Source organism: Schistocerca serialis, chromosome 2, assembly GCF_023864345.2.
Source record: "Schistocerca serialis cubense isolate TAMUIC-IGC-003099 chromosome 2, iqSchSeri2.2, whole genome shotgun sequence".
NCBI lineage: Eukaryota > Metazoa > Arthropoda > Insecta > Orthoptera > Acrididae > Schistocerca > Schistocerca serialis.
The window spans coordinates 960,495,884-960,516,424 of record NC_064639.1 but is presented as its reverse complement, the minus strand read 5'-3'; the positions used below and the strand labels follow the sequence as shown (position 1 = coordinate 960,516,424).

The 20,541-nt window shown below is 42.2% G+C and overlaps 1 pseudogene; it reads right to left on the bottom strand.

Annotated features, from left to right (window-relative positions):
• Positions 1-726: 726 nt before the first annotated feature.
• Positions 727-844, bottom strand: LOC126459388 (5S ribosomal RNA; annotated as a pseudogene).
• Between the last annotated feature and the right edge of the window lie 19,697 nt (positions 845-20,541).

Sequence of the window (20,541 nt, the reverse complement as noted above, 5' to 3'; positions counted from 1 at the left end):
GTCCAAGATTTGCAGAGTTCCCGGTTATCCTTCCGGTCCTGCTACAATAGCAGCCGACCGACCGTGCTCCAGAGCTCAGGTGCCAGGACGTCCGTCTAGCTGCTTCCTGTTTTTAAGCAGGACCAACACCTGTGCTGGCGTTCCACCCAGAGCTTGAGTTCTGTCTGTCATTTCATCTCCACTGGCGTTTCGACCTCTACTAATATAGGCAATCATTCCTTACACCGTTTTTATAATAAAGATACTCCGTCGCCTTTCATGCAATAAGCGTTAACAATTGTTTACAAGGTGTACGTGACAAAGTCAGTCTCCTTTAAATATTCATTTATACGATGTACAACCTATCAGATGATACCTAATTGTGGTTATAGTTCACGGCAAAGTATGAGCATGAGTGCTTGTAAGATGCGAAATTATAGCCACCTTACAACCTGTGACAATTAAACGTAAGTCTCTGTAACTCCCCTGGCAGTTATTACGTCTTGCCTTCCTAAGAATTCACTCTCTCCCGATGTTCAGTGATAGATTAAACTAAACTTCTCCCGAACAGGTAATGAAGGCCCAACGGTACCGACCGGCCGCCGTGTCATCCGCAGACTATCGGCGTCACTGGATGCGGAGATGGAGGGCCCTGTGGTCAGCACACTGCTATCCCGATCGTATGTCAGTTGAGACCGGAGCCGCTACTTCTCAATCAAGCAGTTTGCCTCACAAGGGCTGACTGCATCCCAACAGCACTCGGCAGCCCGGATGGTCACCCATCCGAGTGCTACCCCAGCCCGGCAGCGCTTAACTTCGGTGAACTGACGGGAACCGGTGTTACCACTGTGGCAAGGCCGTTGGCTCAGTGATAACTGACAACTATTAATTCCCTTAATGCTCGATCGGAACAGTGACTGGAACTTGGCTCTGCGCACTATGGGACTCAACTGCTGAGGTCATTAGTCCCCTAGAACTTAGAACTAGTTAAACCTAACTAACCTAAGGACATCACAAACATCCATGCCCGAGGCAGCAATCGAACCTGCGACCGTAGCGGTCTTGAGGTTCCAGACTGCAGCGCCTTTAACCGCACGGCCACTTCGGCCGGCACTGGAACTTGGCGATTAAAAATTCAGAAAGGTACAAATCCATTACCAGTGAAAAGAAGATGAGTCCGGTGACCGTCCTGGATCCCACAAGTGTGAAATCAGTTTCTCTCATGGCACTGCCAATTAAGCTCACTGCAAGTACGACTGGGAAGCATCAAGCTGCGCAACGCAGACTTCCAGCACCTGAGCATATCTCCAAGATGCGACAGCCTCTACCGAGCCTCTACCGATCCAGACACTTTCGCCTCCTACCCACAACTGCTTCTCCAGTACGGAATCTCCGCATTCTCCCGGCTATTGTTTCTCATGCAGCTCACTTACTCGCTGCGTATTGTGCCAGTCGCCAATCGCAAAAATTACAAACCACCGCTGTCCAACGACGAGGACTCCCTCCAACTGAGAATCCCGTCAAAAATAGCGCGCCTTTTCCAGCTTCTAATGACTCTGCGATACTACCAAAAAGTGTTCATCTCAACGCTGCAATCTGACATTATACTTCTTTTCGTCAGCCGCATGTTCTTCCGGCAGTATCCATAGCCTCGCAAACTGGTTTGAGAAGTTCAGAAAGGACCGCTAACGCTTTCTACAGGCAGCAGATATCTTCAGAAGAAGTGAGAAACACATGCAAAAGCCGATGCCGACTACTGCCTGCGGCGCCGTACGGCCCGAGGTCGGCAGTCGTTCTGGGAGGGCAATGCTTGCCGCCTCCTGCAGATTCGGGCCCGACCTCACTTCCAGAATCTCATGCCATCTAGGCTGCGGTCCCACACACCGGTCACCATCCTGCTCGACCGAAGCATTTTGTGTCGCTCTGTCTCGAATCCTCTGCACATTCTCACGCATCCCCGACATTCATAATCTTACAGTTTTAAACATGGGTGTTACTCAGCAACCGTATACTAGTTTCAGCATAGGATTATGCATTCATCCGGTTGCACATAGCTGGCACGTACACTGACCTAGGTATCGACACCTAGCAGGGGTGTCATCATCAAAATGAAATTTTGATAAATCGTAAAATCTGCCACATGTGCCCAGCTCACATCAGGCTCCGATGTTGTTCCCCGCTGGGCGCACGTAGCAAAGGCTACAACGTTTTATTTCACTTTTGACTTGGTTTTTAGCAATGTAATTTACCGATTTATCACAATTTCATTCTGATGAAGACATCCCTGGTAGATGTCGAAACCTAAGTCAGTGTACCTACCAGTTATGTTCAACCGGTTGGCTCTATAATACTAAGCTGAAACATTCATAATCCGTTAAAAACAAGTCACCGAGTTGATAAGGAATGACATGTAATCTACACAGCGCACTGTACTGCCAGCCACCGTGTATTATGATGTCAGTAAGATTTCCCGTGCCGAATTTCCCTGTTGGAAGCCTCAGACTGATAAATATAATTATTAATGAAACTGGAACGCAAAATGCTTGCCGCGTTTGGGACTACTTACAATATTTATAGCTTACAATATATCTATTTGCACCATGAAAGATTGCTGTCTACTGCAGAAGTTCGCGATTTGATGCCCAAATAAACGAATACGTCACGTCAAATAAGAAGGAAAGATCGAGTTTCACTGCCGCAATACGGGTATAAAAGGGGCACAGAAGATGTAGCTTCCATTCTGTGCCGTTCACCTGTGTCGGGTGGTGCTTACTTTGCAGAAATAAATGTCTTTTACAAACCAGGGGAAACTAGATAAGCTACGGAGAATGCAGATGGAGCTCGAAGAGAACATTTCAGTTGTCTCGACAGACGGTATCTGACAAGAATGACAACTTAGCGAATGCATCTGTGTGAATCACAATATTCTCCTAGAGAAATAGATATTTTATGGGATCGTTGTTACAGCCGACGAATGGATAATCTATCTTAGCAAAAGAATGCAAGAAGCTGTACTTAGTACAGTGTAGTCCAGGGACTGGGAAGAAATGACGAATGTAGTTCCCCAAGGATCAATATTAGGTCTAGTATTCTTCCTCATATCTGTAAACGCTCTTCCGTCTAATATACAAGAAGCAGGATTAGTTCTTTTTGTAGTTGACAGTACTACTGTAATCAATCCAAGCATACGTAGAGAAACAGAAGAAATAGTAAACAATGTTCTTAAAACTACAATTGACTGGTTTCCTTCGAATGGTCTCATCCTTGATTTTAAAAAGACAAAACATATTCAGCTATGGACTTCTAGGGGTACTACTCCAATGATAAGTGTAACACATGGTAAGGAAATAATAACTAGAGAGGAACCTTCAAAATTGATGAGAATTTAAAATGGAAAAAGTACATTTTGCAATTCCTAAACCAACTTAGCAAGCCACATTTGCACTTAGAAATACTGCAATTCTTGGGGAGAGATAAATCAGTAAGCTGAAATATTCTGCATACTTTCATTCGGTATTGTCATATTGAATAGTGTTCTGGGGTAACTCATCTTTAAGAAAGGAAGTGTTCATTGCTTAAAAACGTGGTTAGAGTAGTATGTGATTCCCACACCACCGCGATCGTCATATAGACATCTGTATAAGGAGTTGGGCATTGTGACTACTGCTTCACAGTATATTTATTCCCTCATGAAATTTGTAGTAAATAATCCATCGCAGTTCAAAAGGAAGAATAATGAACTTAATTACAACACTAGAAAGAAAAATGACGTTGCTTACTCCATATTAAGGTTGTCTTTACTACAAAAAGGGGTGCATAATGTAATAACAGAGAGTTTTGATCACTTACTCGGTGATATAAAAGTTTGAAAACAAGCTAACAGAGTTTCTCCTTGACAACTCCCTTTAGTCTGTAAAAGAATTTATATTACTGTAATGCGTAAAAGGTGGTGTGTAGGAGTCACTGACTCATATCTGCAGATAGTTTAAAAAAAGTTCTTTATAAATGTTCAGCATGAAGCCATACATAAAAGTTAAGTGTCAATGTGCAAATCACTTACGGGAATTCAGCAAGTTTGGCCTTGAAAAGGTGGGTTGTGTTCCTGTGGAAACATCGACTGAATTCCCGTAAATTATTTGAACATTGTTTATGCCGGGATAAACTAAGTTTTTAACTTACAATGTGTCTGTAAAATGACTCGTTCCACATCATTACGGTTTATCGTGAAAATGATATATAGAACATGAGATTGTCTAACTAACTAACCGTGCAAATAAACATTACTGCAAAGACGCTGGAATACTTCGTAGAGCGTAAGGAGAAAGCCTGCAACGAACAGAACGAACGAAACAGATGTTCTGGCAGGTGCTGCTCACAATAGACAAATTAGCTCCAGAGTGTTGAGAATTCCTCTAGAATAAGTCAGCCCATCGTTGTTCGCATTCTGTGTGCAAATAGCTTCCATCTGCATCATATGTAACATCGACAACAGAATAATGAGCGGGACTGCAGAAGATATGAGGTTTAGTGTTGCCCCGTCCTGATGCGGCATCAGTACCATAGATCCTTTCTTCAAAGAATTCTCTTTACCGATGGAACTACCTTTATACATCATGGAAATCTGATTGTAAGAAACATGCATTTTCGGCAGTGGCTCAGGCGGGCTGAGCGTCTGACGCAGTGGAGTATGAAAGTTCGGCGCGGGATTATTGGAGACTGTGTGAAGGTCATTACTTCACTGAAGAAACTTTACTAGTGAAAGATACACACTTTTTCGTAGCGAGGTGCCAGGGGTTCTCCTACAGGAAGTACTACTTGAAATGTGTAGATGTGTGTGGTACCGAGGTACCAATACAATCGGTGCATGTCTTGCTGCTCGCTTGTGGCTAGGAAAGCAGTTGTCTACTTCTGCCCTGGTCGCTGGATAGGATGTCAAGACGTTGTAACTTGGCATACACGCTCACCAGATTTGAAGCAACTCTCTTAGGGAAAGCCAACGACGAAGTGTACGCACAAGCTGCGACGACCCAAGAGGATTTGAAACACCGGATCGTTGCAGCATGTGCAACGTTAGCAAAGAAATCGCCTCAGTCTGCCCAGAAGTTCTTGCATTAACAACTTCAGACGGTGAGCATTTCGATCATTTGATGACATAAACATAATTTTAAAGAAATTCTTTTCGTGATTTCATTTTTGCCGCTGTTGCTGATGTTATTCTATGGTATGAGTATGTATCTTCACGTGAAACACATGAAACGAAGTTGTTATTTAACAATCTTTATGTCTCAGTTCCCTGTTTCCAGCTCCATTCAATGTTTGACGGCCACCTTTCTTCGTAGGTGCTGTCAAAAACTGGAGCAGACCTGCTACCATAGGTAATTGTGAATTGTCCGTAGATGCCACGCGCTTTGCCCTGGCGCGTCAGTTCACCCACATGTAACCAGCTGTAACTCGTATACGTTTCAAATTATACTTTCCTCCACATTTGTAAGTATTCTCTCTCTTAGCTGTGTGAAGCTGAGGCACCCCTTCAGCATGAAGCAGAGTTCGTATTTCGTGTTCAGAACACCTAAATCCTATGTTACAAATATTTTAATTCCTCTGAAACTAGTAATGGGATCTTGAAGAACGAAACTACGATACGAGCAGCAGAAATTACTGTAGTTTTATTTGAAAAATCGAAGTTCATAACGATATCTCTGCAATGTATAAAGCTGTGAAAAGAGGCTATTTTATTAACACTTCCTCACATTTAATTTGGGTGCAAAAGAGAATCTTGATATCTTAAGCGGCTTTCTAAATAACTTATCTGAATAGCTTCGCGGCTTGCATGTATCAGCGATGTTTCCTTTTTGTTTTCTTGCTTTCGTTCTTTCACCTACTAGAATTTTCTCTTGCTAGGATTTTCCTGATAGTAAATCACGCTCTGGAGAAGTATGTGGCGAGTAGGTGATATAAGAACGAAAATAGCACACTGTGGTTTGGAAACTGGAAATTTGTGGTAAGGTCTTATGGGACCAAACTGTTGAGGTCATCGGTCCCTAAGCTTATACACTACTTAATCTAACTTAAACTACACTACAAGCCATCAAAATTGCTACACCAAGAAGAAATGCAGATGACAAACGTGTATTCATTGCACAAATATATTATACTAGAACTGACATGTGATTACATTTTCACGCAATTTTGGTGCATAGATCCTGAGAAATCAGTACCCAGAACAACTACCTCTGGCCGTAATAACGGCCTTGATACGCCTGGGCATTGAGCCAAACAGAGCTTGGATGGCGTGTACAGGTACAGCTGCCCATGCAGCTTCAACACGATACCACAGTACATCAAGAGTAGTGACTGGCGTATTGTGACGAGCCAGTTGCTCGGCCACCATTGACCAGACGTTTCCAATTGGTGAGAGATCTGGAGAATGTGCTGGCCAGGGCAGTAGTTGAACATTTTCTGTATCCAGAAAGGCCCGTACAGGACCTGCAACATGCGGTCGTGCATTATCCTGCTGAAATGTACGTTTTCGCAGGGATCGAATGAAGGGTAGAGCCACGGGTCGTAACACATCTGAAATGTAACGTCCACTGTTCAAAGTGCCGTCAATGCGAACAAGAGCCAATGGCACCCCATACCATCACGCCGGGTGATACGCCAGTATGGCGATGACGAACACACGCTTCCAATGTGCGTTCACCGCGATGTCTCCAAACACGGATGCGACCGTCATGATGCTGTAAACTTGGATTCATCCGAAAAAATGACATATTGCCATTCGTGCACCCAGGTTCATCGTTGAGTACACCATCGCAGGCGCTCCTGTCTGTAACGCAGCGTCAAGGGTAACAGCAACCATGGTCTCCGAGTCGATAGTCCATGCTGCTGCAAACGTCGTCGAACTGTTCGTGCAGATGGTTGTTGTATTGCAAATGTCCTCATCTGTTGACTCATGGATCGAGACGTGGCTGCACGATCCGTTACAGCCATGCGGATAAGATGCCGGTCATCTCGACTGCTAGTGATACGAGGCCGTTAGGATCCAGCACGGCGTCCCGTATTACCCTCCTCAACTCACCGATTCTGCTAACAGTCATTGGATCTCGACCAACGCGAGCAACATTGTCGCGATTCGATAAACCGCAATCGCAATAGGCTACAATCCTACCATTATCAAAGTGGGAAACGTGATGGTACGCATTTCTCGTCCTTCACGAGGCATCACAACAACGTTTCACCAGGCAATGCCGGTCAACTGCTGTTTGTATATGAGAAATTGGTTCGAAACTTTCCGCATGTCGGCACGTTGTAGGTGTCGCCACCGGCGCCAACCATGTGTGAATGCTCTGAAAAGCTAATCATTTGCATATCACAGCATCTTCTTCCTATCAGTTAAATTTCGCGTCTGTAGCACGTCATCTTCGTGGTGTAGCAATTTTAATTTCCAGTAGTGTAAGTTACGCTGTGGACAACACAACACCCATTCCCCACTGTGGTTTAATAGCAAGATTATGAAGATGCTGAAAGAACAGAGATCCTTTGACTGTCAGTTCAAAAAAAGCACAGAAATGTCCATAGGGAAAAATTTGTAGACTGTCGTGTGTCTGTAACAAGATCGAGGCGTAGAGTGAACGCCAACTTGTACCGTCATATGTTAGCGAAAGATCTTGCCAACGATCATAGAAAATTATGGTCCTACGAAAAATTGCTAAGAAAGTTTCTTCTCAGTCCTCGTCATGTAGTCTAGTGTGGCAACGGAAGACGGCAGAAGGAAAGTCATCAGGTCCGAGTGGAGTCCCAGTTCGCTTTTAGAGGGAGTACTTTTTGGCACTGACCCCTTACGTACGTTGCATTTATCACGAATTTATCATCCAGCCCAAATTCTTAAGCTACTAAAAATAGTGCATTGTGACTGCCTTATATAACAAAGGTAAAAGAGCAGCACGTCGATATTACAGACTAATATAGTTAAAGTCGGCTTGATGCAGAATTCTCGAGGAAATTTTAACTTCGAATATAATAAATGTCCTTGAGACGGAAAAGCTTCTGTGAACGTCGTAGGAGGAACCTTGAGGAACTGTAAGTCATTCACGATGGAAGTGGCTCACAAGGCGCCTTTTTTTAGTCCGGTTCTTCAGTACTGTTGAATCAATCTAGGATCCTTACCATGTAGGACAGATATATAGAGAGGATCCAACGAAGAACGGTGCGTTTCGTCACGGGATCGTTTAGTTAGGCCGAGAGCGTTATATAGATGCAGATGTTACGGGAGAGGGCGTTGTGCATAATGGAGGGGTTTACTGTTGTAATTTCGAAAGAGGACTATGTAAAAAGAGTCGGACAACTTTACTTCCTCTTACATACACCTCGCATAGTGACAACGAAGAGAAAAATTTCGAGGAATTAGAGCCCATACAGAGCCTTACGGACAATCGTTATTCCTACGCGCCATTCGACAGTGGTACAGGGAGGGGTGCGGGGTGCGGTGGGGAGAGGGGGGAGGGGTGGAGATTAGTACCCTCTGCCACACACCGTTAGGTGGCTTGCGGCATATGATGTCGATGTCGCTGTAGAGGGGTGACTCGCTTCCACTGTATAGCTTCGCGACAGCCCGCTCCAGTTTGTATGCCACAAGTAGGGAACGAGTGCGCTCGTGTAACACTTGAAAACCACTTCTCCGACTAGGAATGTCGGTCGGACACGCACGTCGCACGCGGCCGGAAACGTAGCTGGCGCCGTTATTTATACACGCGTCGAGAGTAGAGTTACAGAAATACGTTTCTGGCGCACAGGCGGCGGCCTTGGGTAACGTCTGCAGCAACAACCTGTCCAGTCTGCGCTGCAACCAGCGGCCCTCGCTAGCAGCTGTCAGCGAGCATTTGCAATGTTACGCAAGACATAGGAAATGTCAGTTCTAGTTAGAGAGGAACAGAGTGACCGCAAGATAAACCTATGCGTTACTTAGTGAAATCGGTGATGCGGGAAGCAATGGGAAGAGTTATCTACCATTCTACACGCAAACCAATATTCACAAGCAACTTATGACTTGAAAGCATCTAACAACTGCCCTAAAATGGGTGAGTGGTTCAGTTGCTTTTAATTCCTCTTAAATAATGACAATTATATGTGAAAACACATTAGATAAAGAAACAAGCAGGCAACACAGTTTGTTTTACAACCCTGTCGATATTTAACTACTGTCTAATTACAAGAATAGCACTCTAATCACAAGAACAATGATTCGCTAGTACAACGCTGTTGTTAGAGGCTGACAATTATTGAACTACACTGGAGAGCCAAAGAAACTGGTACACCTGCCTAATATCGTGTACGACCCCCGCGTGCACATAAAAGTGATGCAACACGACATCGCATCGACTCAACATTGACTAATGTCCGAAATATTGCTGGAGGGAACTGACATGATAAATCCTGTAGGGCTGTCCATAAATCCGTAAGAGTACGAGGGGGTGGAGATATCTTCTGGACACCACGTTGCAAAGGCATGCCAGATATGCTCAATAATGTTCATGTCTGGAGAGTTTGGTGGCCAGCGGAAGTGTTAAAACTCGGAAGAGTGTTCCTGGAGGCACACTGGAGCAATTCTGGACGTGAAGGGTGTAGCATTGTCCTCCTGGAATTGCCGAAGTCCGTCGAAATGCACAATGGACATGAGTGAATGCAGTTGATGAGACAGGATGCTAACGTACGTGTCACCTGTCAGTTTTGTATCTAGACGTATCATGGGTCCCATATCATTGCAACTGCACACACCCCACACACAATTACAGTGCTTCCACCAGCGTGAACAGTCCCATGCTGACATGAAGGGTTCTTGGATTCTTGAGGTTGCCTCCATACCCCTAAACGTCCGTCCACTCGATACAATTTAAAACGAGACTCGTTCGACCATGCAACAAGTTTCCAGCCACCATCAGTCCAATGTCGGTGTTGACGGATCCCAGGCGAGGCGTAAAACTTTGTGTCGTGTAGTCATCAAGGGTACACGAGTGGGCCTTCGGCTCCGAAAGCCCATATCGATGATGTTTGGTTGAATGGTTTACACGATGACACTTGTTGACAGCCCAGAATTAAATCTGCAGCAGTTTGTGGAAGGGTTGCACTTCTGTCACGTTAAACGATTCTCTTCAGTCGTTTATTGTCCTGTTTTTGCAGGATTTTTTCCGGCCCCAGCGACGTCGGAGATATGATGTTTTACCGGATTCCTGATATTCACGGTACACTCGTGAAATGGTCGCATGGGAAAATCCCCACTTCATCGCTACCTCGGAGGTGCTGTGTCCCATTGCTCATGCGACGACTATAACACCACGTTCGAACTCACTTAAATCTTGATAACCTGCCACTGTAGCAGCAATAACCAATCTAACATTTGCGCCTGACACTTGTTGTCTTATAGAGGCAATGCCAAACGAAGCGCCATATTCTGGCTGTTTATATATCTATATTTGCTCGCGTATGCCTGTACTAGTTTCTTTGGCGCTTCAAGGTATATGAAATAAAACCGTCATAGCTTCTTATCGGTTTGCGTTAGGACGTTCAAACTGCACGGTTGGCCGCAGGCTATGATGGAAATTAGTATGCGCTGTATGGTTTGGTTTAGCGACGAAGCACACTTTCATGGGTTCGTCAATAAGCAAAATTGGCGCATTTGGGGGACTGGAATTAGAATTTCACGATAGAGAATTCTTTGCACAATCAATGGGTGGCTGTGTGGTGTGGAACTTTCAGTCAGGGAATAATTGGTGCAGTATTCCTTGATGGCACGGTGACTACCGAACAGTGTGTGATGGTTTTGGAAGATGATTTCATCCCCATTATGTTAAGAGACCCTGATTTCGACTAGATGTGGTTCATGCGACACGGAGCTCGATCCCATCGAAGTAGGAGAGTGTTTGATGTCCTGGAGGAGCACTTTGGGAACCGCTTTCTGTCTCTGGGGTACCCAGAGGCCACTGGGATGGGCCTTGATTGGCCACCATTTTCTCCGGATCTGAACACATGCAACTCCTTTTTGTGGGGCCATATTAAAGACAAGGTGTACAGCAATAGCCCACAACACAATTGCTGAGCTGAAAACAGCCATTCCGGAGGTCATGGACAGAGTCGATGTTCCGACACGTCAGCGGGTCATGCAGAATTTCGCTATTCGTCTGCGCTACATCATCGCCAATGACGGCTGGCATATCGGACGTGTCTTCACCTAAATCCAAATATCTGTAGTGACGTTTACATGTTGAATAAAGTGTGGGGACTCTGTAGTTTGTAAGTACTTTACGTTTTTTTCGTATAATTGTCAGCTGTCCTCGTGGCTCAGAAGAGTGGGTGATCACATTTTCCATTCGGATATAAAAATCACTTTAAGAATATTTGAACGAAAAATTCAGAAACAAATTGATGCACTAGTGACAGAAGTTTAGAGAACAATAAAACAATGAATGGTAACAATTTGTTCAAAGACAACGTGTAGTAAAATTTATCAAATCGCAGATAATGCTCTGGTTACAGCATGTAGGGTGCCCAAGAATTTACTAATTGAGAGATTGTACTCCCTCAGAATGAGGCGCGATCGTTATCAAGATGGAACTGAACGTAACCTCATACGGTAAGAGGCGGGAACGGGTTGTGCACCGAGGAACATTGTCGAAAGTGATCGATTTGGTGTTCAGGTCTTATGGTGTGGAAAGACATAATGTTGCATGGGTGTACTGATTACCAAATATTTGAAGACGGTACGCCTACGTATCAACGTTATTGTGACGCTGTACTACCCCTCCTTGTGCGTTATTTCAGCGGTGCATTCGATCGTTACTTCATTTTAATGGATGACAATGCGCGGCCACATCGAACAGCGCAGGTGGAGGGAGGGGCTCTTGGAACAAGAGGGTATCCAGTAAATGGACTGGCCTCGCCGTTCCCTCGACTTAAACCCCATCGAGTGCGAATGGTATGCTTTGGAGCACATATTGCAGCATTTCCACATACAACAACGAAAATACAACAGTTGTCAACTGTTCTGGTGAAGAAATGGAGCCGACCGGTGTTGCCGAGCGGTTCTAGGCGCTTCAGTCTGGAACAGCGCGAGCGCTACGGTCGCAGGTTCGAATACTAACTCGAGCATGGATGTGCGTGATGTCCTTAGGTTAGTTAGATTTAAGTAGTTCTAAGTTCTAGGAGACTGATGACCTCCGCTGTTAAGTCCCAGTGTCATTTATGTTCATCTCATCGTGTATTTTTTTCTCTTACCTTCTGTATTTAACTGTTGTTGTTCTTCCTATGTGTGGTCAAAGTTTCATCGAGCTATGGTACTTGGCACTGACACATCATGCGAAAGTTACTTTCGTCCTTAAGTTTTGCACATCTGTGTATTTGGCGTGTTTTGTGACGACATTCGTATATCAATCCATAGAGGATTCAGTTGCTAGAAGTCCTACATGTGGTGGTAATCAAAAACGTGTAGAGTTCTGTGAGATCGTTCTTGAAGAGGAGATAGAAGATAACGATTTTCTTTCGTTCAGAATCTTCAGCTTCATTTAAGTGTAGAAGTGAACCGCTGCAACGTAAGATTATGGAGAACACAGCATCCACAGACGATAGTCAACGATGAGAGAGATTTCCAAAAATTCTTATGAAACGTAAATTTGTGCAGTGAGACATGTGTCCAAGCCACAGCAACTTAGTAAGGCGGAGTATTCACAAATGAGCGGGAGGAAACATCAGTACAACTATACAAAAACCCGTTTGGCACACAAAAACAAACTTGTCACAGTTCAGGACTAGCCAAATACTACAATGACGACATGTTGTAGGGGAGACGGGGGCACGTTGGCCATAGGGTCAGGATGCCCCAGTCGAGTTAGTTCCTGCAACAGACGCTAGATCGTGCTGGGAATCAATCAGTAGGTTGGTAGCATTGCCCCGCTCCCTCTACAGGAGCAATATGGCCGGCGGAGCAGTTTTCGACAAGTTGTGTTGATGAACTGTTTTTGTGCGTGTGTGAGTAAAATTCTACTCGTCGGTTAAATGTGTGTTATGTAAAGTTTGCTTACTTTAGGCGCAAGAGCTGAAGGTACAATTAAACGTCGTAGTTTAAGGATTATTTCTTTAAGGATTATTTATTTAAGGATTATTTATTATTAGTTTAAGGATTATTATTGTAGTTTAAGGATTATTATATTATTATTATACAATCTAAATTCCTTCAGTGGGTTTTGTGACGAATAGAATTTATTGTAAACATGGCGATGGGGCCGGTTGGCCAGTGACGACGGGGCACGATGACCACCCGGGCCAACCTGCCCCGTCCTATATATTTTTTTAAACTCGATGAAAGATTTGTTATTTTTAATGATAATAATATTTATAACTCGTCGAGTTTATGAAATAATTAACATAATTTTCGAAGTTAAACATATTTTGATACGTTTCAGAGGTCAAAAGATCGTCATATTCACGAGATAAAAAGCGTTTTAAAAAGAAAATACCAACCTGTAAATTTTGTTATAATCTTAAATAGCGATGTGAGTAGTCAGAATCTGGTTCATTTATTTGTTTTTAGAACATCAGACTTACGGCCTTAGTTTAAACCATTTGTTTTATCTATAGGAACATAAAAATGGTGCAAAATTATAAAAGAAAAAGTGATAGAGGAATGATTTCTGTAGATACGATGCTAAAAGCAATTTAGAAGTAAAAGCAAAGGGAAGATCTGTGAGCGCTACTAGCGAGGTATTTGGGATTCCAAGAAAAACTTTGGGGAGGTACTGTGCTAAGTACAATAGACCTCATGTCCGCCTACACAGTCAATTGAACTTCAGGAAACGTAAACTGAACCTCAACCCATGCCAATGGACCAAAATTCTCAGCCTGGAGGAGTCCTACAAATACTTAAAGACTAAAAGAAGCCTTGGGATAAATTTGGCTATGACAAAAATTTCAGGTATGAAATGTTGTTAACTAAAATTATTTTTTATTTGCAAATCTATTTTTCCATTTCTAATGTATTTTCTCTATACCTGCCATTGTTATTGTGTCTATCCCTACGTCGTCTTGTGCACTGTAGGCCTACTGATCTGTCTCTCTCTCTCTCTCTCTCACACACACACAAACACACACACACACTCACACATACACACACACACATGAAAAAAAACTGTGCCTCTATGGATAACTTAATTAGAGTTGTTTATTTTCAGATATTTAATTCCAAACAAGAAGATATGCTTGAACAGTACCTCATGAAGGCAAGTGACATATATTATGGTCTTTCCCTGAAAGAAGTCAGCAGTTTGCGTATAGATATGCTATTGCATGCAACAATAAAATACCCCAAATATGGACCGATACCGAAATGGTGGGAAGTGATTGGTTCACAGGATTCTTGAAAAGGCACCCTCAACTCTCCATTCGGACTCCTCAATCAACTAGTTTAGCCCAGGGCACCGGTTTCAACAAGCACAATGTTGAACTGTTTTTTAATAATCTCGACATAGTTTTAAAAAGATAAAAGTGACCCCTGCGGACATGTGGAACATTGAGGAAACTGGAGTAACTACCGTCCAGCGTCCTGATCGTATAGTCGTTCGATGAGTTTTTTGCCAAATAGGGCGAGTGACATCGGCTGAGAGAGGGTCACTTGTTACGATCGCTTTTGCAGTTAGTGCGTTGGGTAATAGTGTGCCTCGATTCTTCATCTTCCCGAGGGTCAACTTCAAGCCTCATTTTATCCTTGATGGCCCGATTGGGTGTGATGGAGCAGCTCATCCTTCGGGATGGTTGACGGAGACAAACTTTGCAAAATATATGAACCATTTTGTTCTACACGCTCGCTGCTCAAAAGAACGCCCTTGTTTGGATTTGATTGATAATCACAGTTCACATCTCGACTCTGAAGTTCTTGATTATTGTAAAGATAATGGAATCATCTTTCTATCTTTTCCGGTGCAATGTAGCCACAAACTGCAACCTTTAGACATAAGTGTTTATGGGCCTTTTAAAAAGTTTGTGAACTCGGCGTGTGATGCATGGGTTACCAATAATAAATGGCCTATGACTATACAACATCCCGTCTATAGTGCGAATAGCACTTCCAAATGCTGCAACTCCCAATAACATAATCAGCGGATTCAAGGTAACTGGGATCAATCCCTTAAACAAAAATATTTTTACTGACAGTGATTTTATGCCTTCCTACACTTTGGATAGGCCAGACCCAAACACTGAAAACAGTCCATCAACTCGAGCTGAGATTAAGACCGTTTCCAAATCCAGAAGAGGTCAGACCTTTTGAAAAAGCAGAGCCCAGAAAAAGTATGGGACCAGGGAAAAGGAAAAGAGTTTCTGCCATAGTGAGAGACACTCCAGTAAAAAAGGCCCTCGAGGAAGAACAAAACGGTGCAAAAGAAAAGAAGACGAAAGCATTGGAAAGAAAACTTAAATCACAGGCTGAAAAAGCACTTTTTCAAAAAGAAAGTAGGAGCCATGGCAGAATGAAGTTAACTAAATCAACTGCAGTAAGCCTAAATCGCAAGAAGAAGCCAATGGAAGATGACGATGATGAAGATGATGATGACGATGAGGAAGATGAAGATTCACTGTGCCTAAGGTGTCTCAAGACTTTTTAAACAGTCAACCTGGAGCACAATGGATTCAGTGCACAAACTGCAATTGTTGGGCTCATCAGACATGCGTGAAAAATGAAATCTGTGGACTATTTTATGAGTGTTATAACTGTGCTGATCCTTTGGATGTGGACAGTGATTAAAGTTGATTGGTTTGTATTAAGACACTATAATTACTAATAATTTTAAGTTTTACCATTGTCATAATAAACTGTTAAGCATTTAACTCAATATTCAACTTGATTTGATGAAACATTAAAGTATGTTTCTTGATAACCATTCGTTTTATTTTGATATCCTGAAGTTATACTAGTAAAACTTATCAAAATATTACATGGGTCAACGTGCTCCAGCCTCTGGGCCAACTTACCCCGAGGTAGGGGCAGATTGGCCCACTTGACATATGTCCAGTAATTAATTTTTTTAAAACCTCTTAACTCATATTTTCAAGGTTAATAACTGTGATCCAGATTCAGTAAGACTACTCGAAATATTTAGCAATAATTTCATAAATTTAAATATGTAAAAAATTAATTTAATTTTTTTAAAAATATGGCCAACGTGCCCCGGTCTCCCCTACTGGTTTAGACCTGTGGCAGCCACAAGACACACAGAACGTAAAATAAAAAGGAAAGTAAAAGAAGAAAAATTCTCTGAGGATGCCACAACTGTGGTGACACGCTTGAGTGTTAAAACAAATCAATAATTTGTGTACTTGCAAGAATGCAGAACCTTCCTTAATTCATAAATGTTTAATAATACAACCATTTGATAACATAGAGCCAGACTTGACATACTCACAAATATTTTTTTATATATGACAACTCTGTATAATTAATAACATAACCCCTTTGTTTCTCCTTCAAAATAATTAAACGTGTGTATTTGCAGAAAATCATCATCTTTACATTTGAAACTCGTTCACTTGTTTTGACTTGTGTTCAAAAATGCGCTGTGAAATGGAATGTCTGTATACGTACTTAAACATGTTTATTTATACCGTGCTCTAAAACGAGGTATCCACTACTGGAAACATTGAATTGTATTTCGATTTGTCTCAGCTTTGTAAAGTTACATTCGCAGTGTGTCACTTTGTAATATATCAACGTTATCTTACCAGGCGCAGTATTAAACTAAATCTGAAAAAAAAAAGATAGAAGTAGATGATCCTCCAGGTCTCGAAATACATCCTGCCTTTAAACAAAATCACGATTTTGGTTTAAGATGGTTGTTCTTCTTTTATCGACTGGGTGTTTGTACTGCTTCCGGTGGAGGCACATTGATCGTTTTTGAAAAATAAATGATAACTTCGATCCTAAACATAACTGTAAAAGTATGTGAATACATGTAAAAGATACACTCTACTAAGATTGGATGATTCTTTGGGGTATAAATACTTTGTGGCCGTTTGCATAAATTAAAATTTTTCATGATTTTCTATCTTCATTCATGCAGAAGATGTTATCTTATGAGGTCAAATAAAACTCTTTGAAGCATAGTGGAGCGAAGTACGCCCCTATATTTGGTGCAGTATGCAATGCTTTCATTTCTTTGAAAATGAATCAAATTCAAACTGAAATACGTATATATTATTATTAATGCACACTGTACGAAAACTGTGTAATGTTCCAACATATTCTCCTCCACACTTAGTCGCACCTTGCATTTCACCATAAAATTATTCAGTGTATTTATTGTGAATGACGACTTGCAATTGTGATTTAAATCGGCGATTTATCTGGGTATAAATATGGAACCAGTCGCGTTTCTTGATTTGAGACATGATTTATTGTACCGTTAGCTACTGTTTGAGTCGCTGCATGCTCATCATTAGATTGAGGTATTACGGAACATTATACCGCGGACCAAGTGTAACTAGCCACTGGGGTGATGGGGCTCGCAAAAATTACGGGAATTTTGTAATCGGTAATGAAACGTTTATGAAACGGAAATGTTCTTACGTTGTGGGTACCTACAGTGCATTGCATCGTGGTATCCATATCAAATCCATTCTCATAATGTACGTTATCGAGTGCACCTACAAATATACACAACATTTAGCTGCACTTGGTTTCACACTGAATCGCAGAATGTAAATACTGGACGTAAATACAAAGAATATGTATACAGTAGAAATAAAACTTTGCTATAGTACGATCTTTGGCCACAGATGCAGGGTATTAAAAAACAAATATTTACAAGTACAGATAATATATTTAAGTGATTTTTGCTAGCTGCAGTTGTGTTCCTATATTGGCAATATGCAGGTAATATGAGTTAAAAGGTACACAAAGGATAAACAGAATGAACCATTTGCTGTGTATTTAGAGTGAGTGCGTTACAGTATGTCATAGTTGTTACATGACTAAGGGAGTGAGATATTTACTATTTAATTAAGAAACGGATGAGTTACAGAATACAATTCTTCCAGAATATCCTAGAAATCCTGGCACCAAAACACCAAAAAAGACATTAATAAGACTTATTCATCCTGCTGCATAGATTACAGTCTCTTAGTCTTGTAGCAATTATCCAATTCTGCAACGCATTCACTCTTCAATTAAGGTTTCAGGATGCCCGTGACCTCGTATTCTACACCTAGGTTTTCCTGTAGCGTCTGTCCTACCCACTTCAGCAGGGTCGGAGCAGGCACACAGGGAGTGGGGCTCACTACTTATCCTCAGTTGCAACCTTAGGCAGATAGCGTTCACGGCTGCAAGGAAAGGAAATGTGCACTCGGTATGTTTACGGGGGCGGGGGGCTCATCCAAGATGTGGTGCTGTGTGTAGTCGTCTCCAAATTGTGGCTCACGTAGGCACCAATAGCGCCTGTCACATGGGACCTGAGGCCAACTCCAGCGGCTGGAGAAAGTGGTGAAGGCCGCTGGCCTCGCACAGGGGGGCCAAAGAAGAGCTTGTAATTTGCAGCACTGTCCTCCGAGTACACTGGGATCCTTTGGTTTGGATCCGAGTGAAGGGTCTCAGCCAAAGGCTTCGTCGATTCTATGATGGTCTTGGCTACAGATTTCTGGACCTCTCCCCTTGATAGAGGAACTCTCTGTTCTGCATTCGTCGGTAGCACACCGAGCCTAGTAAACGTCCACCGCGGCGCTTGGGGGTCTGATAATGATTATAATCTATAACTTCATCCATTAATATAGGGTCCCTATACCTGTGCCTTAACAACGTGCATTAGAATAGATAACACTGTAAATAGTTCTTTCTTAAATTCGGTATGAAGCAACTAAACCGAATGCAGATCTAACTACACTGGCTTTGAAGCAGCCTTTGCTATTGCTTCATTAACTAACTAGCCTAGTACTTGAGGGTCCTTAAACTTTCATGGTTTGAAGAACCATGCCCATTAATTATTAATTAACTAAAGCACAACAAACTATAAGTTTTTAAATAAAAAATGTGCTTCCATGAGCAGTCTTTTGACCTAATCAAAAATATAATTGGCTGTACAACTGACAACAAAACATTAAATTCAGGTTCAACCGCTTTCTCATAATAAATTAGGACACTAGGAATTAAATTCACTAGGATAGGATTCCTGTCCAGGTATGTGATTTGGGATAATCACGGGTGTAAGAGTTTTTAGCAAGATCACGATTATTGTTAAAATCAACCATATTTCACAAATACGTGTTCCATTTACAGAATGCCAAATATAAACAATATAGTGGAAGGCTGTGGCTAATTTGCAGTGGCCATTAACTTGGTGACCATGCAATTATAGCAAATAGTGTTGGCCTCGCCCTGTTACATACCTTCTTGGCGTCGAAACTACATTTTAATAGGGCCAAAAACCATGCCATCATAATGGTATCACCAAATGCAGCATCCGGGCCCATAAGTACTGGCCTTAAACTCTTCTTGCCTCAAAACTCCAGGAATATGAGCAACAAGAATCCGCTGCCACAGCGCTGCTCAGCCCAGACTACCTACCTGCCACAAAGGACGGGTTGTCACTTCCGCACCAACCACACCTTTTCCACTCCGACAGGCTACTTCCGTAGCTGCGGGGCTTCTCTACATCTTTTAAATTCAACACTACATTCACTAACTATGGATCAAGTCATTTACATTACATTATATAACAATTATTCCATTAGTTATTTAAATCCACAAGCATAATTTAAACAACATCGTCCAAAAGTTTCCCATAGCTGAAACATGTATGCATAGTCAAAGAATTTACATGACAGATACAACATTATACATGAGCAATACTACAAATTGACACAGAAATATCGATACAGATACAAAATAGGTCAAAAATAGGTGTTACAGACTGGCTGAAACCCGATGTAGAATTCTCTGAGATATTTAGGAGTCGTGGAACATGTATCGGATAGACAGATCAGACACCACAGGAGGTGGAATGTTCATTACAAGTGACAAAATTATTGTCTGTGTTGAGGTCAAATTAGAGTATAATTTTGAAGTTACCTGGAGTGGTATGAAAGGATAGGTGAAATCAAGTTAATTATTGGGTGTTTTCACATATCACCTGATCCTGCTGCGACAGTTCTAGGGACATTCGAAGAAAGTCTACCGTCAGCAGTGTGTAAATATCCAATACATGAAGTACTAGCTGGAGACGACTTTAATCTACCGAGTATAGACTGTACTCTATGGATTCATTGCAGGGAGTACAGACAGACAGCCTTGCGAAGTACTTATGAAGTTTTCCGAAAACTGTCTTGAGCAGCTACTTCGCAGTCCACACGCAGTGGAAATATTTTGGATCTTGTAGCTACAAACACACCTGAATTTATCGACGGCGTCAGTAGAGATACTAGAATTAGTGACCATGATTTCGTTATAGGGACTCCGTTACTAAAGTTAATAAATCAGTCAAGAAAGCTAGGAGAGTATGTCTGCTTAGAAGGAGCTGGTTAACAGTTCTGTTACAT